Below are 14660 nucleotides of genomic sequence, written 5' to 3'. Positions count from 1 at the left end.
GTCAGCTTCAGATATTGCAGGCCAATCCTATCCTCTGAATTCTTCAGACGTCAGGCTTGTCTTGTTCCTGCAGACTTCGTCTTTTTGCGGCAGTTGTCTTTTAGCAATAATCCATTGACCCATACATCTCGGAATGTGTCTATTTCGTATTTCCGAGGATTCAATTATTGGTGAAGACGGTTTGCAAAACTTGTCTTCTAGTGAACGGATCTCTCATGCTGTCCTAAGGAGTTACTCGTCCTCTACTTTATACGTTGTCTTCGTTTGTTGTTAACTCTTATGCTGAGTTCCCTTTTTGGTCAGCTTTGTTTTGCACGATAACTAGTAAAAGAGCTTTTGATGCTGAGTTCCATTCCACTTAGCTTTGTTGAACTTCAGGCTTCTATTCTTTGGTACTGAGTTCAATTCTACACGCCTTGTCCTTTGATCTCATACTGACTTTGTCCTGTCTTTCTTTTTATATCTTTTTGTTTTTAAGTTTATACTCAACATTGAACAAACAGATTAGTACAATTAAATCAAGGCACTTAAATTTAATTGTTCTTTAATCATGGATGATTTTGTCAAATCAAAATCTTGTGGAATGGTGTTTCAACAAACTCCTCCATTTTGATGTTGGCAAAATACATAATTATGGAACTCAGTTTTGAAATCCCCCATGATTGAATTGTTTTTCATATTTCTGAAATTACTCCCCCGTAAGGGTTGCATCTAATGTCCTAACTTAATTCTAAATCTTCCAAGATTTAAACGAATGTACTTGAGACATTGCTTTCATTGACTTAGTTTAATTCCAGACTGTCCAAGATCTACTCTAGATCAGTTTTTCAGAAATGATTAAATACTCAGTTTGATGCACATGGTATTTGGAGAGTTTGGATAGAATGGTACTTATCAAAGTGCACAAAACAAAACACAAAAAAAACACAAAATATTAAGCACAAACTACATGCTTAGTCCTGAAAGTGATTAAACTACTTTCTCTTCCTAAAGGTAGGCTCTCCAGCTCGTAACTTGCCTTTTCCCTTATCTGTGCTTCCAGATGCGCCACCTGCGTACTGAGTGCATGGAGTTCCATGTCTTTTCTCCCCCGTTTTGCCAAGATCGGGTGGAGGAGGAATGAATGTATCATTTCTAGCCGCAGTGGACAAAGCTTTGGAATAACGCGTCAACCGCTTAGTACTCTCTCTTAGGCCATCGATGATTGGAACACCATCATCTTCAACGGTTCTAGGAACTCACAGGGAGCTGCTCAGGATGCTAATAAGATATTCATGTGATTTGCTAAGCCAGGAGACGGACTCAGTGAGCTGAGCATAGGATTGGTGATACATTTTGAGTACGGCTGAGTCAAAGAACTTACGTTGATCATGGATGTCTTGTACAAAGTTCAGAAAAGCATCAGTATTGATGGGGTCAATATCCATCTGGTCTTTATTGACATTGAGGAGGCGTACGGCTTCACTTAGTTGATCAATGGTGCACTGGGAAGTGGAGGAAATTAGTTCACGAGTGCAGTTCAGATCAGAACTCAGCTTTGAGAAGTATTGACTCAGCTCAGCAGAGGTAGCATACTCAAGATGACCCGCAGATCCACTGGTATCCATGTCTGTGGTTAGCTTAGCAAAATAATCTTTGAGCTCAGTAAAAGTAGCATATCTTGGATTTACATCAGGGTGTCTCTGGACTTTGCTTTCAAGTGCATTCATGTGGTTGACCATCATGAGCAGTAGTTCAATGATCTTTGCAATTTGGTCTTGCTTAGGTTGCTGTGTCTGAATTGTGCTCATAACACTGATAATATCTTTGAGGCTCTGAATCTCATGCAGAAGTGGAGTGAGGGATGTGATCTGGGAGGAATCAAGATTTGCAGTTTCAGCGGCATCCATAGACATAGGATTCAAATCCTGAAGGAGAGACTGGGCAGAGGCAATAATTTTGCGTCCAGACTCAGTAGCACTCAAATAGGCCATTGTGCCAGCAGGATTTGTCACAGAAGCAGGAATTGAAGTGGAGCTTGATGGTGGTGGAGTTGGCTGCTTATCAGATGGATTAATAGGTGGACCTTGCGGAAGCTTAGTACAAGGAGCGGAGTGCTCAACAGCTTGAGTATTTGGAGTTAGTGGCAAAGGACTTACAGAGTCATGTACTTGCTCAGCATGAGGGAGGAGTTGAGCAGGTTGTTCCATGGATGGCTCCTCAGCTTGACTATCTTAGGCAGGATTTGGATTGTTTGGAGTCTTGGCTTGTTCCTCATTGTGAGTAACAGAGGCTTGATTTTCCTCAGGTTCCGCAGAGGGAGATTCAGTATTCTTTGAAAAATACATAAACTGGATATCAGACAGATCGGTGATTGGGTCTCGAAGCGGAGAATCTCCTAATAGATCAATGACAGGTGCTCTGTAGGCTTTCTTCTTTAGCCTTTTGAAAGATTTAGCGCGAGGGGGTGAAGGATCAGCTTGAATATCTTCACTAGAATCAGAGGAGGAATTGTCTCTGAGCTCAGCATTATCCTCATCTTCGGCAATGTGACGTTCAGGGAGCTCAACCTCCACTATTTGAAGTGCCATAGGTGGATTCTCCTCTTGCTCAGCATTATCTTCAGTCTGTATTTGCTCAGTATGTGCTTCTTCCTCAATATCAGGCTGAGCATTGTCATGTAGCTGTTCTTCCTCTTCTCCCTCCACTAGGGTTTGCTCAAGATCAATCCCACGACTTTGGACAAAGTGTGACTTTGGAGGGACAACCCAGTCGAGGGGGTTGGCTTCAACAATTTGCAATGTAGAGCTTCTTCTCTTCCTCTGCAGAGGTTGTTCTGTAGTCTCTTCACTTTCTTCTTCGGGCTCATCTTGCCCTTTTCGTTTCCTTGCTGACCTAGGTGTTTGGTCAGCATCGACTTTCTTTCCTTTAGAGAAAGCTCGCGTCTTCCTTGGGACAGCAACAATATCTTTTGAGCGTGTTTCGAGTGCCTTTCTCTTTTTCTTTGCTTTTACTGACTCAGCAGATTTGTCAACAACTTGCTTTCCTTTTCTTGGTTCCTCTTCTTGTTCAATATCATGTTCTTCTTCGACTTCCTCAACATCTTCGGATCCCTTCAACGGCTGATCGAATTTTAACCCCAACAGCAGAGTCGCTCTAATTTCACTTCCCAAACTTTGAGTCTCATTGATGGTTTCTATTCTCTGATCTTCAAGGATTTTGGTAATTAGGGAGCCCAATCTGAGTTTCTTGCCTCCTCGTTGAAATGCTCCGACCAGAAATACCGGCATGTTGAGTGGTTTGTAAGTTAGCATGTGCCATATAAAGCACTGCTCGAAATTGGAGGCAGACGATAATGAGCTGAGTTTGGGGAAGATGAAGTTGGTCAACAAGTAATGAGCCATCTTCTGATTTTGCCCCATGCAGGTGCTGGGTATCTCTCCTTTGTGATTCTCTGGTTTGCAGAATCCTTTGACATGGTCAAGCGCTTCCTTGGTTGTTTTAAACTCTTTTCCTTCTTCCGGCAGGTTGAGTAAGGTTGCTAGGTAAGATGGGGTGATTGTAATCTTGTGGCCCTTGACAGAAGTCTCCAAGTAGTCAGCATCTTCCTTGTCAACATGAAGATTGGAATAAAATTCCCTAACTAACCTAGGATAGGTTTTTCCAGGGAGAGAGAAGAGACCTACCCAGTTGTTCTTCTCAAACCATTCACAGAAGGGTTTTTCAGCGGTGACGAAATTGGAAGAGAACCACTTACATTTCAAAACTTCCAGATTGTTGACTTTCTTATGAACCTTGACCATGTTTCTTTCCTTGGGCTTCTTTGAAGAGCTTTCTGGGTCAGCTTGAGGGTTTTTGTCTGGAATTTGGTTAGGCTGAGGAGATTTTGGATTTTCATCGGTGTGATGTTTGCCGAAATCACCACCGGAGACATTTTGAGGGTTCGACATCCTTTTTCTCAGAGATTTTCGAGGGTTTTTGAAATTCAGAGAGAGAAATTGGGATACCAAAGGATTCAGGCGTAAAGATGATTAAGTGAGAAATCTTTCACTTTTTATAGAGATTTTAAATCGATCCTATTGGTTGAGCTAGCCGTTTTTCCCTTGGGATATTCAATCGACAGACATTCTGTCACTTATGACATGTTCGGCGCATGGGCTTTGCCTTTATTGCTTGCGTTATCCCAGAAGCCCTTTTTATTACACGTGTTTGCATTAAATGGTGCAAGTGGATTTCACTGAGTTTTACTAGAATCTGGAACGTTTGTGATTCTAAGTACCTAGTGGATAAATTTCTTGTCTCTTAGTAACTTAGCGTAGAATAGTCACTCAGCATGTATATCTATTGAGCATAGAGTGGTCTTCTAAATTTTAAGCCAAGTAAGTAGCAGTTACTAATTTTGAATTCCCTCAGCATGGCATTCACTCAACATTCCATTTTACACATAGAATTATTAGAGAGGATTAGACATACCGATAGCTTCCCTTAGTATGTTGAATTGTTCACGAGCTAATGGCTTGGTGAAGATATCTGCAAACTGTTCGTCTGTTGGCACGTAGGTCAGCTTGATCTCACCCTTTAGTACGTGATCTCTAATGAAGTGGTGCCTTATGCTGACATGCTTCATCCTGCTGTGTTGGATTGGATTCTTGGATAGATCAATGGCACTTTTGTTGTCACATTTGATCTCTATTGTTTCTGTTTTTACTCCATAATCCTCAAGCTGTTGCTTTATCCATAGGACCTGAGCAACACAGCTTCCAGCAGCTACGTACTCAGCTTCAGTTGTAGACAGGGCTACGGATGATTGCTTCTTGCTGAACCAAGATACTAGACAGCTTCCAAGGAAATGACATCCTCCCGAAGTACTTTTACGTTCTAGCTTATCCCGTCCATAGTCAGCATCAGTATATCCAATGAGTGTGAGGTCATTTGAGGTTGGATACCATAAACCTGCATCAACTGAGCTTTGCAAATATCTAAAAATTCTTTTTACAGCAATTAAGTGAGATTCCCTGGGGTCAGCTTGATATCTTGCACAATAACATACTGAGTATTGTATATCAGGTCTACTAGCTGTGAGATAAAGTAAGGAGCCTATCATACCTCGATAAAGTTTACTATCTATTGACTTACTCTTCTCATCTTTGCATAGGACAGTATCAGTACCCATAGGGGTTGATATGGGTTTGCAATCTTCCATATCGAACTTCTTTAACATTTCTTTGGCATACTTAGACTGACTTATGAAGATGTCATTCTTACCTTGTTTGGTTTGAAGTCCAAGGAAGAAGTTGAGTTCACCCATCATGGACATCTCGAACTCAGTTTGCATCTGTTTGCTAAACTCTTTACACAAAGATTCGTCAGTTGCACCAAATATTATATCATCTACATAAATTTGTGCAAGTAGGGTATGTTTACCCTTTTTCTTAATGAACAAGGTTGTGTCAGCTTTTCCTCTAACATAGTTCCTGGTTAGCAGGAAGTTTGTCAACCTCTCATACCAAGCTCTTGGAGCTTGCTTCAGGCCATACAGGGCCTTCTTGAGTTTATAAACATGGTTTGGAAATTTTGGATCTTCAAACCCAGGAGGTTGATTGACATATAACTCCTCGTTTATAAAGCCATTAAGAAATGCACTTTTAACATCCATTTGGTACAATTTAAAATTCATAAAACTAGCATAAGCACACAATATACGTATGGCTTCTAGCCTAGCAACTGGTGCAAATGTTTCACCATAGTCAATACCCTCTTGCTGACTATAGCCTTGGGCTACAAGTCGAGCTTTGTTTCTGACTACGTTTCCATGCTCATATAGTTTGTTTTTGAAGACCCATTTAGTTCCTATGGACTTTTGATTTCTAGGCTTAGGTACTAAATCCCAAACCTCATTTCTTGTGAATTGGTCTAGCTTTTCTTGCATAGCGTTGATCCAATATTCATCGTGCTCAGCATCAGCAAAGTTCTTTGGTTCATGTACTGATACAAAAGCCACGTTGCCTAGATACTTTCGAAGCTGATCTCTTGTCATTACCTTATTGTCAGCAGCATCAAGAATGGATTTCTCTGAGTGTCCTCTTGGAATCTTTATTTCCTTGGGTAATGTTGAGTCATTTGGAACAGATGTTTCTGCAATTTCTATAGGAATATATTGGTCAGCAAATGTAATTTCAGTTTCTTGCTTACCTTTGGTCAGCCCTTGTATTGATGACTCAGAGGCTCCTGGATGATCAGCGGAAGCTGAGCTTGGTTCATCTTCTTCGAGCTGAGCTAACTTTCCTGTAGGGTCAGCTTCATCGAACTCAATATGTACAGACTCTTCTACAACCTGAGTTCTTTTATTATATACTCTATATGCTTTACTGTTTGTTGAGTACCCTAAAAAGATCGCTTCATCAGCTTTAGCATCAAATTTTCCAAGGTTATCCCTTGTATTGAGTATAAAACACTTACACCTAAAGGCACAAAAGTAGCCAATGTTGGGCTTTCGTCCTTTCCAAAGTTCATATGAGGTTTTCTTAAGTATAGATCTAACTAGATCCCTATTCAGTATGTAGCATGCGGTGTGGACAGCTTCACCCCAGAAGTACTTTGGAAGCCTATTTTCACTCAGCATGGTTCTAGCAATTTCGACAATGGTTCTGTTCTTCCTTTCAACAACCCCATTCTGTTGAGGTGTTCTAGGGGCAGAGAAATTATGGTCAATACCACTGGTTTCACAGAATTCATCAAACTGTTGGTTTTTGAATTCTCCACCATTGTCACTTCTAATATGAGCTACCTTTAGGTCTTTGTCAATTTCAAGCTTTTTAATCAATGTGGTGAACATCTCAAATGTTTCATCCTTGCTACTCAGCAAGATGATCCAAGTGTACCGAGAGAAATCGTCTACAATGACCAAGGAAAATTTCTTACCTCCCAAGCTGAGTGGCTGGATAGGTCCGAAAAGATCCAAGTGTAGTAATTCCAATGGTCTCTTGGTTGAGACAATATTTTTACTATGAAATGACTTTTTAGTTTGTTTGCCTTGCTGACAAGCTTTACACAATTGATCTTTTTCAAATTTTAATTTGGGTAATCCCTCAACTAATTGCTTTCTAGCTAATTTGGCAAGAAGGTCCATGCTGACATGCCCAAGTCTTCTATGCCATAGCCAGGAGTTATCCTCTTTAGACACCAAGCATATATTTTCCGAAAACTGTTTTTCTAAATTTAGCATGTATACATTGTCTACACGAGGGGCAGTTAAAATCAATTTATTTGTATTTCCCTCGAGTATTTGACACTTAGTATCATCAAATACAACCTTTCTGCCGCCCTTGCAAAGTTGAGCTACACTCAGCAGGTTGTATTTGAGACCTTTAACTAGAGAGACTGACTCAATAGTTGGGTTACCTCCGATAGTACCTGAGCCGACTATCTTTCCCTTCTTATTGTCTCCAAAGCTTACACTTCCACTTCGTTTAAGTTCTAATGTGATGAATTGTGTTTCGTCACCTGTCATGTGTCTTGAGCATGTGCTGTCTATGTACCAAAGTTTTGACTTCTCCACGCATGTCAAGCTAACCTGCATTTTAAACTATTCATCTTTAGGTACCCAATTCTTTTTGGGTCCTTTCTTGTTAGTATAAACAGGTGCAAAGTCATATTTTAGTTTGTGACGGCATACTTTTATAGTGTGGCCATTTTTACCATAGAAATCACAATAACTTACCCTTTGAGGGTGACGATGAGTATGGTCAGCATTGTTATGCTGGGTATGCCAACATACCTTAGTGGTATGTCATTTTCTTCCACAGAAGTCACATTGGACAATCCGCTTGTTGAACCAACACACATCTTTTGTGTGTCCCCTTTTTCCGCAACAGTCACACGGAGTGAACTGTTTATGCTGATTAGTACTTGCGTACTCAGTATAAGGTTTATTTCTGTTTGAGCCTTTTACTTGACTCTGTAAGGTTGTAACGTCCTTTCTTAGTTTCTTTGACTCAGATTGGTCCTCCGTGACAAACTTGTGCAATATTTGCATATTGGTATGTAAGTCTGAATTGTCTTGGAGGAGATGTCGGAGGTCACTCAGCTTGACCTCTTCAATCTCATCACATCGCCTGCTGAGTGATTTTATTTTCTTATTGCATTTCTTAGTTAGCTTGTATAAATCACTCAGGGCATTTACCATCTCATTTCTAAACAAGAGTAAGGGTGTTACCTCATTGTTGTGTACCTCCTGGTCAGTTTCATCAGAGAGGTCCGCTTGCTCAGATTGAGAATGATCAGCTCCATCATCTGTCATGAAACATATATTGGCATTTTCATTTTGCTCAGCTTCAGATGAGGTTGACTCATCACTGTCGCTCCATGTTGCTACCATTGCTTTCTTGTTTCCCTTCTTATCCCTTTTTAGGTTTGGGCAGCTTGACTTGATGTGCCCAGTTTGGTGGCACTCAAAACATGTGACAGACTTGGAGCTGTCCTTCTTGTATTTGTCACTCGACTCAGCTTTGTATCTGTCACTTCTTTTGTATGGCCGTTTGCTGTTTCTGTCACTTATTCTGAACAGCTTCTTCATCTTTCTAGTGAACATAGCCATTTCCTCATCATCAGTTGAGTCAGCTTCGGTCGAGTCAGCTTTCATGACTAGTGACTTTTGTTTCTTGTCTTCTGACTTTTCTTTCTCTTTAGCTTCAAAGTTTTGCATTGAGATTTCATGAGTCAGCAGAGATCCGATTAGCTCATCATACTTGTATGTAGTCAGGTCCTGAGCTTCTTCTACTGCAGTTTTCTTTGCTTGCCAGCTCTTTGGTAGGCTTCTCAAGATTTTCTTCACTTGTTCTTCTTCGGTGAAGTTCTTGCCGAGTCTTTTTTAGCTCATTTATAATATTGGTGAATCTGGCATTCATGCTGGAGATGTCTTCGTTGTCGTTCATTTCGAACAGCTCATACAATCTCATGTGTTGATTCACCTTTGACTCATTGACTTTGCTTGTGCCTTCATAGGTTACCTCGAGCTTCTTCCAAATCTCCTGTGCTGACTCACAACCTGAAATCTTATTGTATTCTGCAGCATCTAAAGCACAGTGAAGCATATTTATAGCCGAAGCATTATTTTGAAGTTTTCTAAGGTCATCTTCTGACCACTCAGTTTCACTATTAACAACTTTCTCATTGTTAACAGTTTTATATGGCACAAATGGCCCTTGAACGATTGCAAGCCATGCACTCATGTTTGTGGCTTGGATAAAGTTCTTCATCCTATTCTTCCAGAATGTATAGTTTGATCCAAAGAATAGGGGAGGCCGACTGATTGATAGTCCCTCGGGGAGTATCTGTGTTGTTTGATTCCCTAGAAGGAAACGAGTGCTGTTCTCACCCATTTTTCGGGATCAGGTCAAGATTGTTAGATCTTTGAGTAGTGAGCTTAGGCTCTGATACCACTTGTTGGTCCCGTGTGATTAGTTCCAAGGGGGGGTTAGGAACTAATATAACTTTTTCGCTAATTAATCTTGTTGACTTAGTTATTTTAGTAAGTTGAACAACTCAGCTTTGGTCAGCTTGGGTGAGCTTAGCGTAAGACAGCTTTAGTCAGATGCTGACTAAGACTGTTTTACTTTGAGAGATGGGAATTGACTCTCTTATAGTCAGTTTCCAACTCAGCACTTCGATTTACTCCGTGTTTAATTCAAACAGTTTATATGGTGAGCAAAAGCAACAATCAACACAAGCACAGATATATATATATATATATATATATATATATATATATTTGAGAGAGTTAGAAATTACTCAGTATCACTTATCCTGGTTCGGCCTCTCTGCCTACGTCCAGTCCCCAGAATCCTCCGGGCTTTTAGAATCCAATACTGAGCTCTTTAAAGGTAGAGCACAAACCGATTACAGGCAGTTGAATATGCAAGAGTATCGTCCTCTATTCTTCTACTCAACTCCTACTAAGCACCACAGCCCGATACTTAGATTTCTCTACCACTGAATGTTTACAACCAAACATTCAGCACAACACTCTCAATATTTCAATTGATACAATTTGTTCTCTTTCAGAGGAAGAACACTTTAGATGATTACAGAGAATCACACTAGCATTTACACAGGAATAGAAGATGAGTGTAAGATCTTTTTCTTGTTTTGAAGTGCTTTGTACTTGTATTTTTTTCTTGTATTTTCGGCAAATGATCCAAGAGGTTTGATTGTCTTTATATAGATGAAGATCTGTAGGAGGATCAAATGAAATGATTTAGCCGTTGATTCCAAAACGGCTCTTTTGGGAGACAGATTCTGGTCAGCTTCAGATATTGCAGGCCAATCCTATCCTCTGAATTCTTCAGACGTCAGGCTTATCTTGTTCCTGCAGACTTCGTCTTTTTACGGCAGTTGTCTTTTAGCAATAATCCATTGACCCATACATCTCGGAATGTGTCTATTTCGTATTTTCGAGGATTCAATTATTGGTGAAGACGGTTTGCAAAACTTGTGTTCTAGTGAACGGATCTCTCATGCTGTCCTAAGGAGTTACTCGTCCTCTACTTTATACGTTGTCTTCGTTTGTTGTTAACTCTTATGCCGAGTTCCCTTTTTGGCCAGCTTTGTTTTGCACGATAACTAGTAAGAGAGCTTTTGATGCTGAGTTCCATTCCACTTAGCTTTGTTGAACTTCAGGATGCTATTCTTTCGTACTGAGTTCAATTCTACACGCCTTGTCCTTTGATCTCATGCTGACTTTGTCCTGTCTTTCTTTTTATATCTTTTTGTTTTTAAGTTTATACTCAACATTGAACAAACAGATTAGTACAATTAAATCAAGGCACTTAAATTTAATTGTTCTTTAATCATGGATGATTTTGTCAAATCAAAATCTTGTGGAATGGTGTTTCAACACAAACCATCTGTGAAAGTGAATAGTCACTGCTGTCGGCGGTGGATACACTTACGAACCAAAAAAAATAGTGGCTAACTGAGAGAATTTTTTTGGGAGATGTTGTTTTGAAAATAGAGTTGTTAGAAACAAGTGATGTGGAATGGTTTGAGGGTGTACAAGCTTCCGAATTATGGGTGTTCGCTAGAGGGTCGAGGATGGTCAAAGCGTGGATGTGTGGAAGGACCCTTGGCTTATTAATGATCTGAATTTTTTTGCTAACCGAACAGGGCCTGTGGATACTGGTAGCGTTAAGGTAAGCGAATTGTTACCGGAAGAATACCGTGTCTGGGACAAAGGCAAGGTACAAAGCATCTTATTGTATGCTGATGCACAAATCATTTTAAATATGGTGATTTTGCCTACGACCCGACCTGATAAGCTCATTTGGCATTTCTAAAAAAATGGAGCGTATTCAGTGAAGGCAGGTTACCGTATCCTTGAGGCCCGACGACATCTAAATCCGGTGGACCGCGGTTGGAAGAAGTTATGGGAGCTGTTTATGCCGCCAAAATTAAAACATTTCTTATGGAAAATGTGTAGTCATTGTCTGCCCACTCGGATTCGGCTGAAGGGAAAGCATATTTTTGGTCCAAACGAATGTGTCTTCTGCCAGGGCGATCTTGAACACGACTGACACTTGTTTGTAAATTGCAATTATGCACGGGATTGTTGGCAGTGTCTCAACGTCTTACTGCTTTGCGAGGGTACTGAGGAGGTTAGCTCTGCATTTTTACGGCTTTGTGCGAATGGTACTTCGGCGGTGATATAAGAGGTCGCTACGGTCTTATGGACTATCTGGCAACAACGAAATTCATCTTTATGGCATGGTTCTTGTTTAGCATCGTTTAATGCAGTAAAAAAATAGTCGAGATTAGGTTCAGGACTGGCAGCAACAACAGATAAAGAGCAACCGGGGCGTGGCACTGGTTAGCAGAAGCAGGGCCGATCCTGAGATTTTGGAGACCTAAGGGCGGAGTAACAAATGAGGGCCCTAATATATAAGTAAAGAAAAAATATAGTAGAGAAATCAATTATTTAAAAGAAACATTGCTTACAGATGATACTTTTTTTAGTCTGTGTTCATATATTTCATCGGAACTCTTTATCTGTCCGATTATATTTACTCTCTATTATTCTGTCGTTTATCCTTTTTTCGGATTTAACAAGAGCGGAAGTGGTTTATCTTGTTCGTAGATCAATAAATCTACGTGGTTGCAACAAAAAAAAGTATTCAAATCTGAATGTTCGGAATGGTCAAAAGGATGAATTTTAGATTGCAGGTGTCTTTCTATAGATTTGGATTAATGAGAAATATATTATTGTTTTGTGTGTTTTTGTGCCTTTTATGGGCTCTTTTTGCTCTTTGTAGTTATTTCCATCCATCGTGGATATTATATTTGCTGTAGTTTGTAATCATGTAAGGGTTTTTTTCCGAAAATTAATCATGTAAGGTTTTATTCCTTACATTTTGCTTGTTGTACTTCTTCATATTTTATCTAATGAAATTACAAGCATTTCTCAAAAAAAAAAAAAAAAACAAGTGATCTAATAACAATATCCGATTTCATATAAAAAAAACATTTTATTTCGCTTTAACTACCTAATTGATCATATAAAACATAATCTATGAGCATTCCTAGATATAAAATCACTAAAAATAATGTCTACATCAATATGCTCTAACATATTCTCTCAATATATAAAATTTCTAAATCATTCAACTTTTCTTGTGATGTTGATGATTTCAAATAGTTTTTCAATAATTTTAACTTCGAAAACTCTTTCAATAAATACATCGATCACTAGAATAGGTAGGAGGATTGGAATAGCAAATTGAAATATTTGGATAACACTCTACTCTTAACAAACACGGAAAATTTTAAAATGTTAACATCAATAAGTTTGGAATCATCTGCATCAACATGCGAAAAATTATTATAATAAAATATAGTTATAAAATTGTGTGTTATGATTATTTAGACCTATAGATTATAATAATTACCGTTGCATATTTTGGGATTTTAATTTAAGCAATTTTTTTTATAAAATTTTATTTTGGGCCCCTCACTCCTTAGTACCTAGATATGTGTTGTGATTTGTTTAGATTTAGAATTATTTTCGTAACTATTGCATCTTTTAAAAATTAATTTATGTATTATTATTTTTCAAAAAAATTATTACTTTTGAACCCTCTCCTTCCATTGGGCCCTGGGCAGGCGCCCCTCCTGCCCATGCCCAGGGACGGCCCTGAGCAGAAGGGAGATTTTATGGAGGAAACCACCACCTGGAGCCGTAAAATGCAACTTTGATGCAGCCGTTTTCGATTCAGCGGGTCAGTGTGGTGTCGGAGTTGTGTTACGCGATGAAACATGAGCTTTCCTGAACTTTTTCAGTTCCAGCTATGACGGTGTGCTGCCAGCAGCTTTAGCATAAGTAGTTGCATTGCGGAAAGTGATTATGTGGCTCCTTAGCCTGGGTGTGCAGAACATTTACATTGAAACTGACTCAAAGCAGGTTGCAGACTCTTTCAATTCATCTCGTTCGGACCTATCTGAGTTTGGTATGCTTATACATGATAGTAAGAAAGTTTTGCATCGTCAAGACGTTTTTGTGTTGTTTATTCCTCGTATAGCGAATGAGGTTGCTCATATGTTAGCTAGACAATCTCTTTCCTATGATATCGAGTTGGGGTCTGTTTCCGTGTCCAGTTGGTTGGAGCACTCTCTTTGTAAGGACTCCCCTTTATTGATTTAATCTAAGCATCATTTTTCTTCAAAAAAAAAAAAAAAAACCCCCTTATCTCAAAGAATTCAAACAATAGAAATAGTTGTATAAATATTTTTTTTTTGTGCTTTTTTTTAAGCTATATTTTTTCGTAGCTCTTAATTTATAGAAATAATTAGTATTTTATTAAAAGTATATTTACTATTTATCTTATCGATTTTGTTTTTTTTGCTTAATACCAGGACCGGCCCTGGGTATAGGCCCGGGGTGCGGCCGCCTAGGGCCCAAGGCTAAAAGGGGCTCAAAATTTTTAATTTTATTGAATATATACTACTTTTTTTTTGTTATAAGTGTAGTTATAATACCATTTAGGTCTAAAAATTGACCAAATAATATGATATTTTATGTCTAAAATGGACCCAAATTTCTATTTTAGACTTTGAAATATAATTTAAGGGCTCATAATCTCCAATTTCGCCTAGGGCCCATAAAATGTCAGGACCGGCCCTGCTTAATACATCAAAATCACCTAAATTTATTCAAAAAAAAAAAAAAAACTTGACCTAAACTTATATAATATCTCATTAGCTTCATCAACTTATTTAAAATAACGTATTGACCCCCTAAACTTATATGATGTCTCATTAGACCATCAACTTATTTAAAATAACCTATTGACCCCATGAACTTGCTTATAGTGATCCATTTGTCCTCCGAACTTATTTAAAGTGACATAAATTGCAACTTGTCTAAATCCATAAAAAAAATTTGAAACTTAAAAAATAAAGGTCTAATTCGTAATCTTAAGTCTTTAAAACAAATTAACTTTCTGTTTTGTTTGTACATTTTATGACGTTTTTATAGATTTAGGGACTTAATCATGATATTTTAAACAAATTTAGGAAGCTAATGAGACATCGTATAAATTTAGCGGCCAACCAAGCTTTTTGGTGATAACTGTATTAAGGCCCTGTTTGGAAATTAGCTGTTAGCTGATTACATTAGCTGATTTGACTAACTG

The sequence above is a fragment of the Euphorbia lathyris genome, chromosome 8 (genome assembly GCF_963576675.1).
Source record: "Euphorbia lathyris chromosome 8, ddEupLath1.1, whole genome shotgun sequence".
NCBI classification, from domain to species: Eukaryota; Viridiplantae; Streptophyta; class Magnoliopsida; order Malpighiales; family Euphorbiaceae; genus Euphorbia; species Euphorbia lathyris.
Note: the sequence above shows the minus strand (reverse complement) of the source record.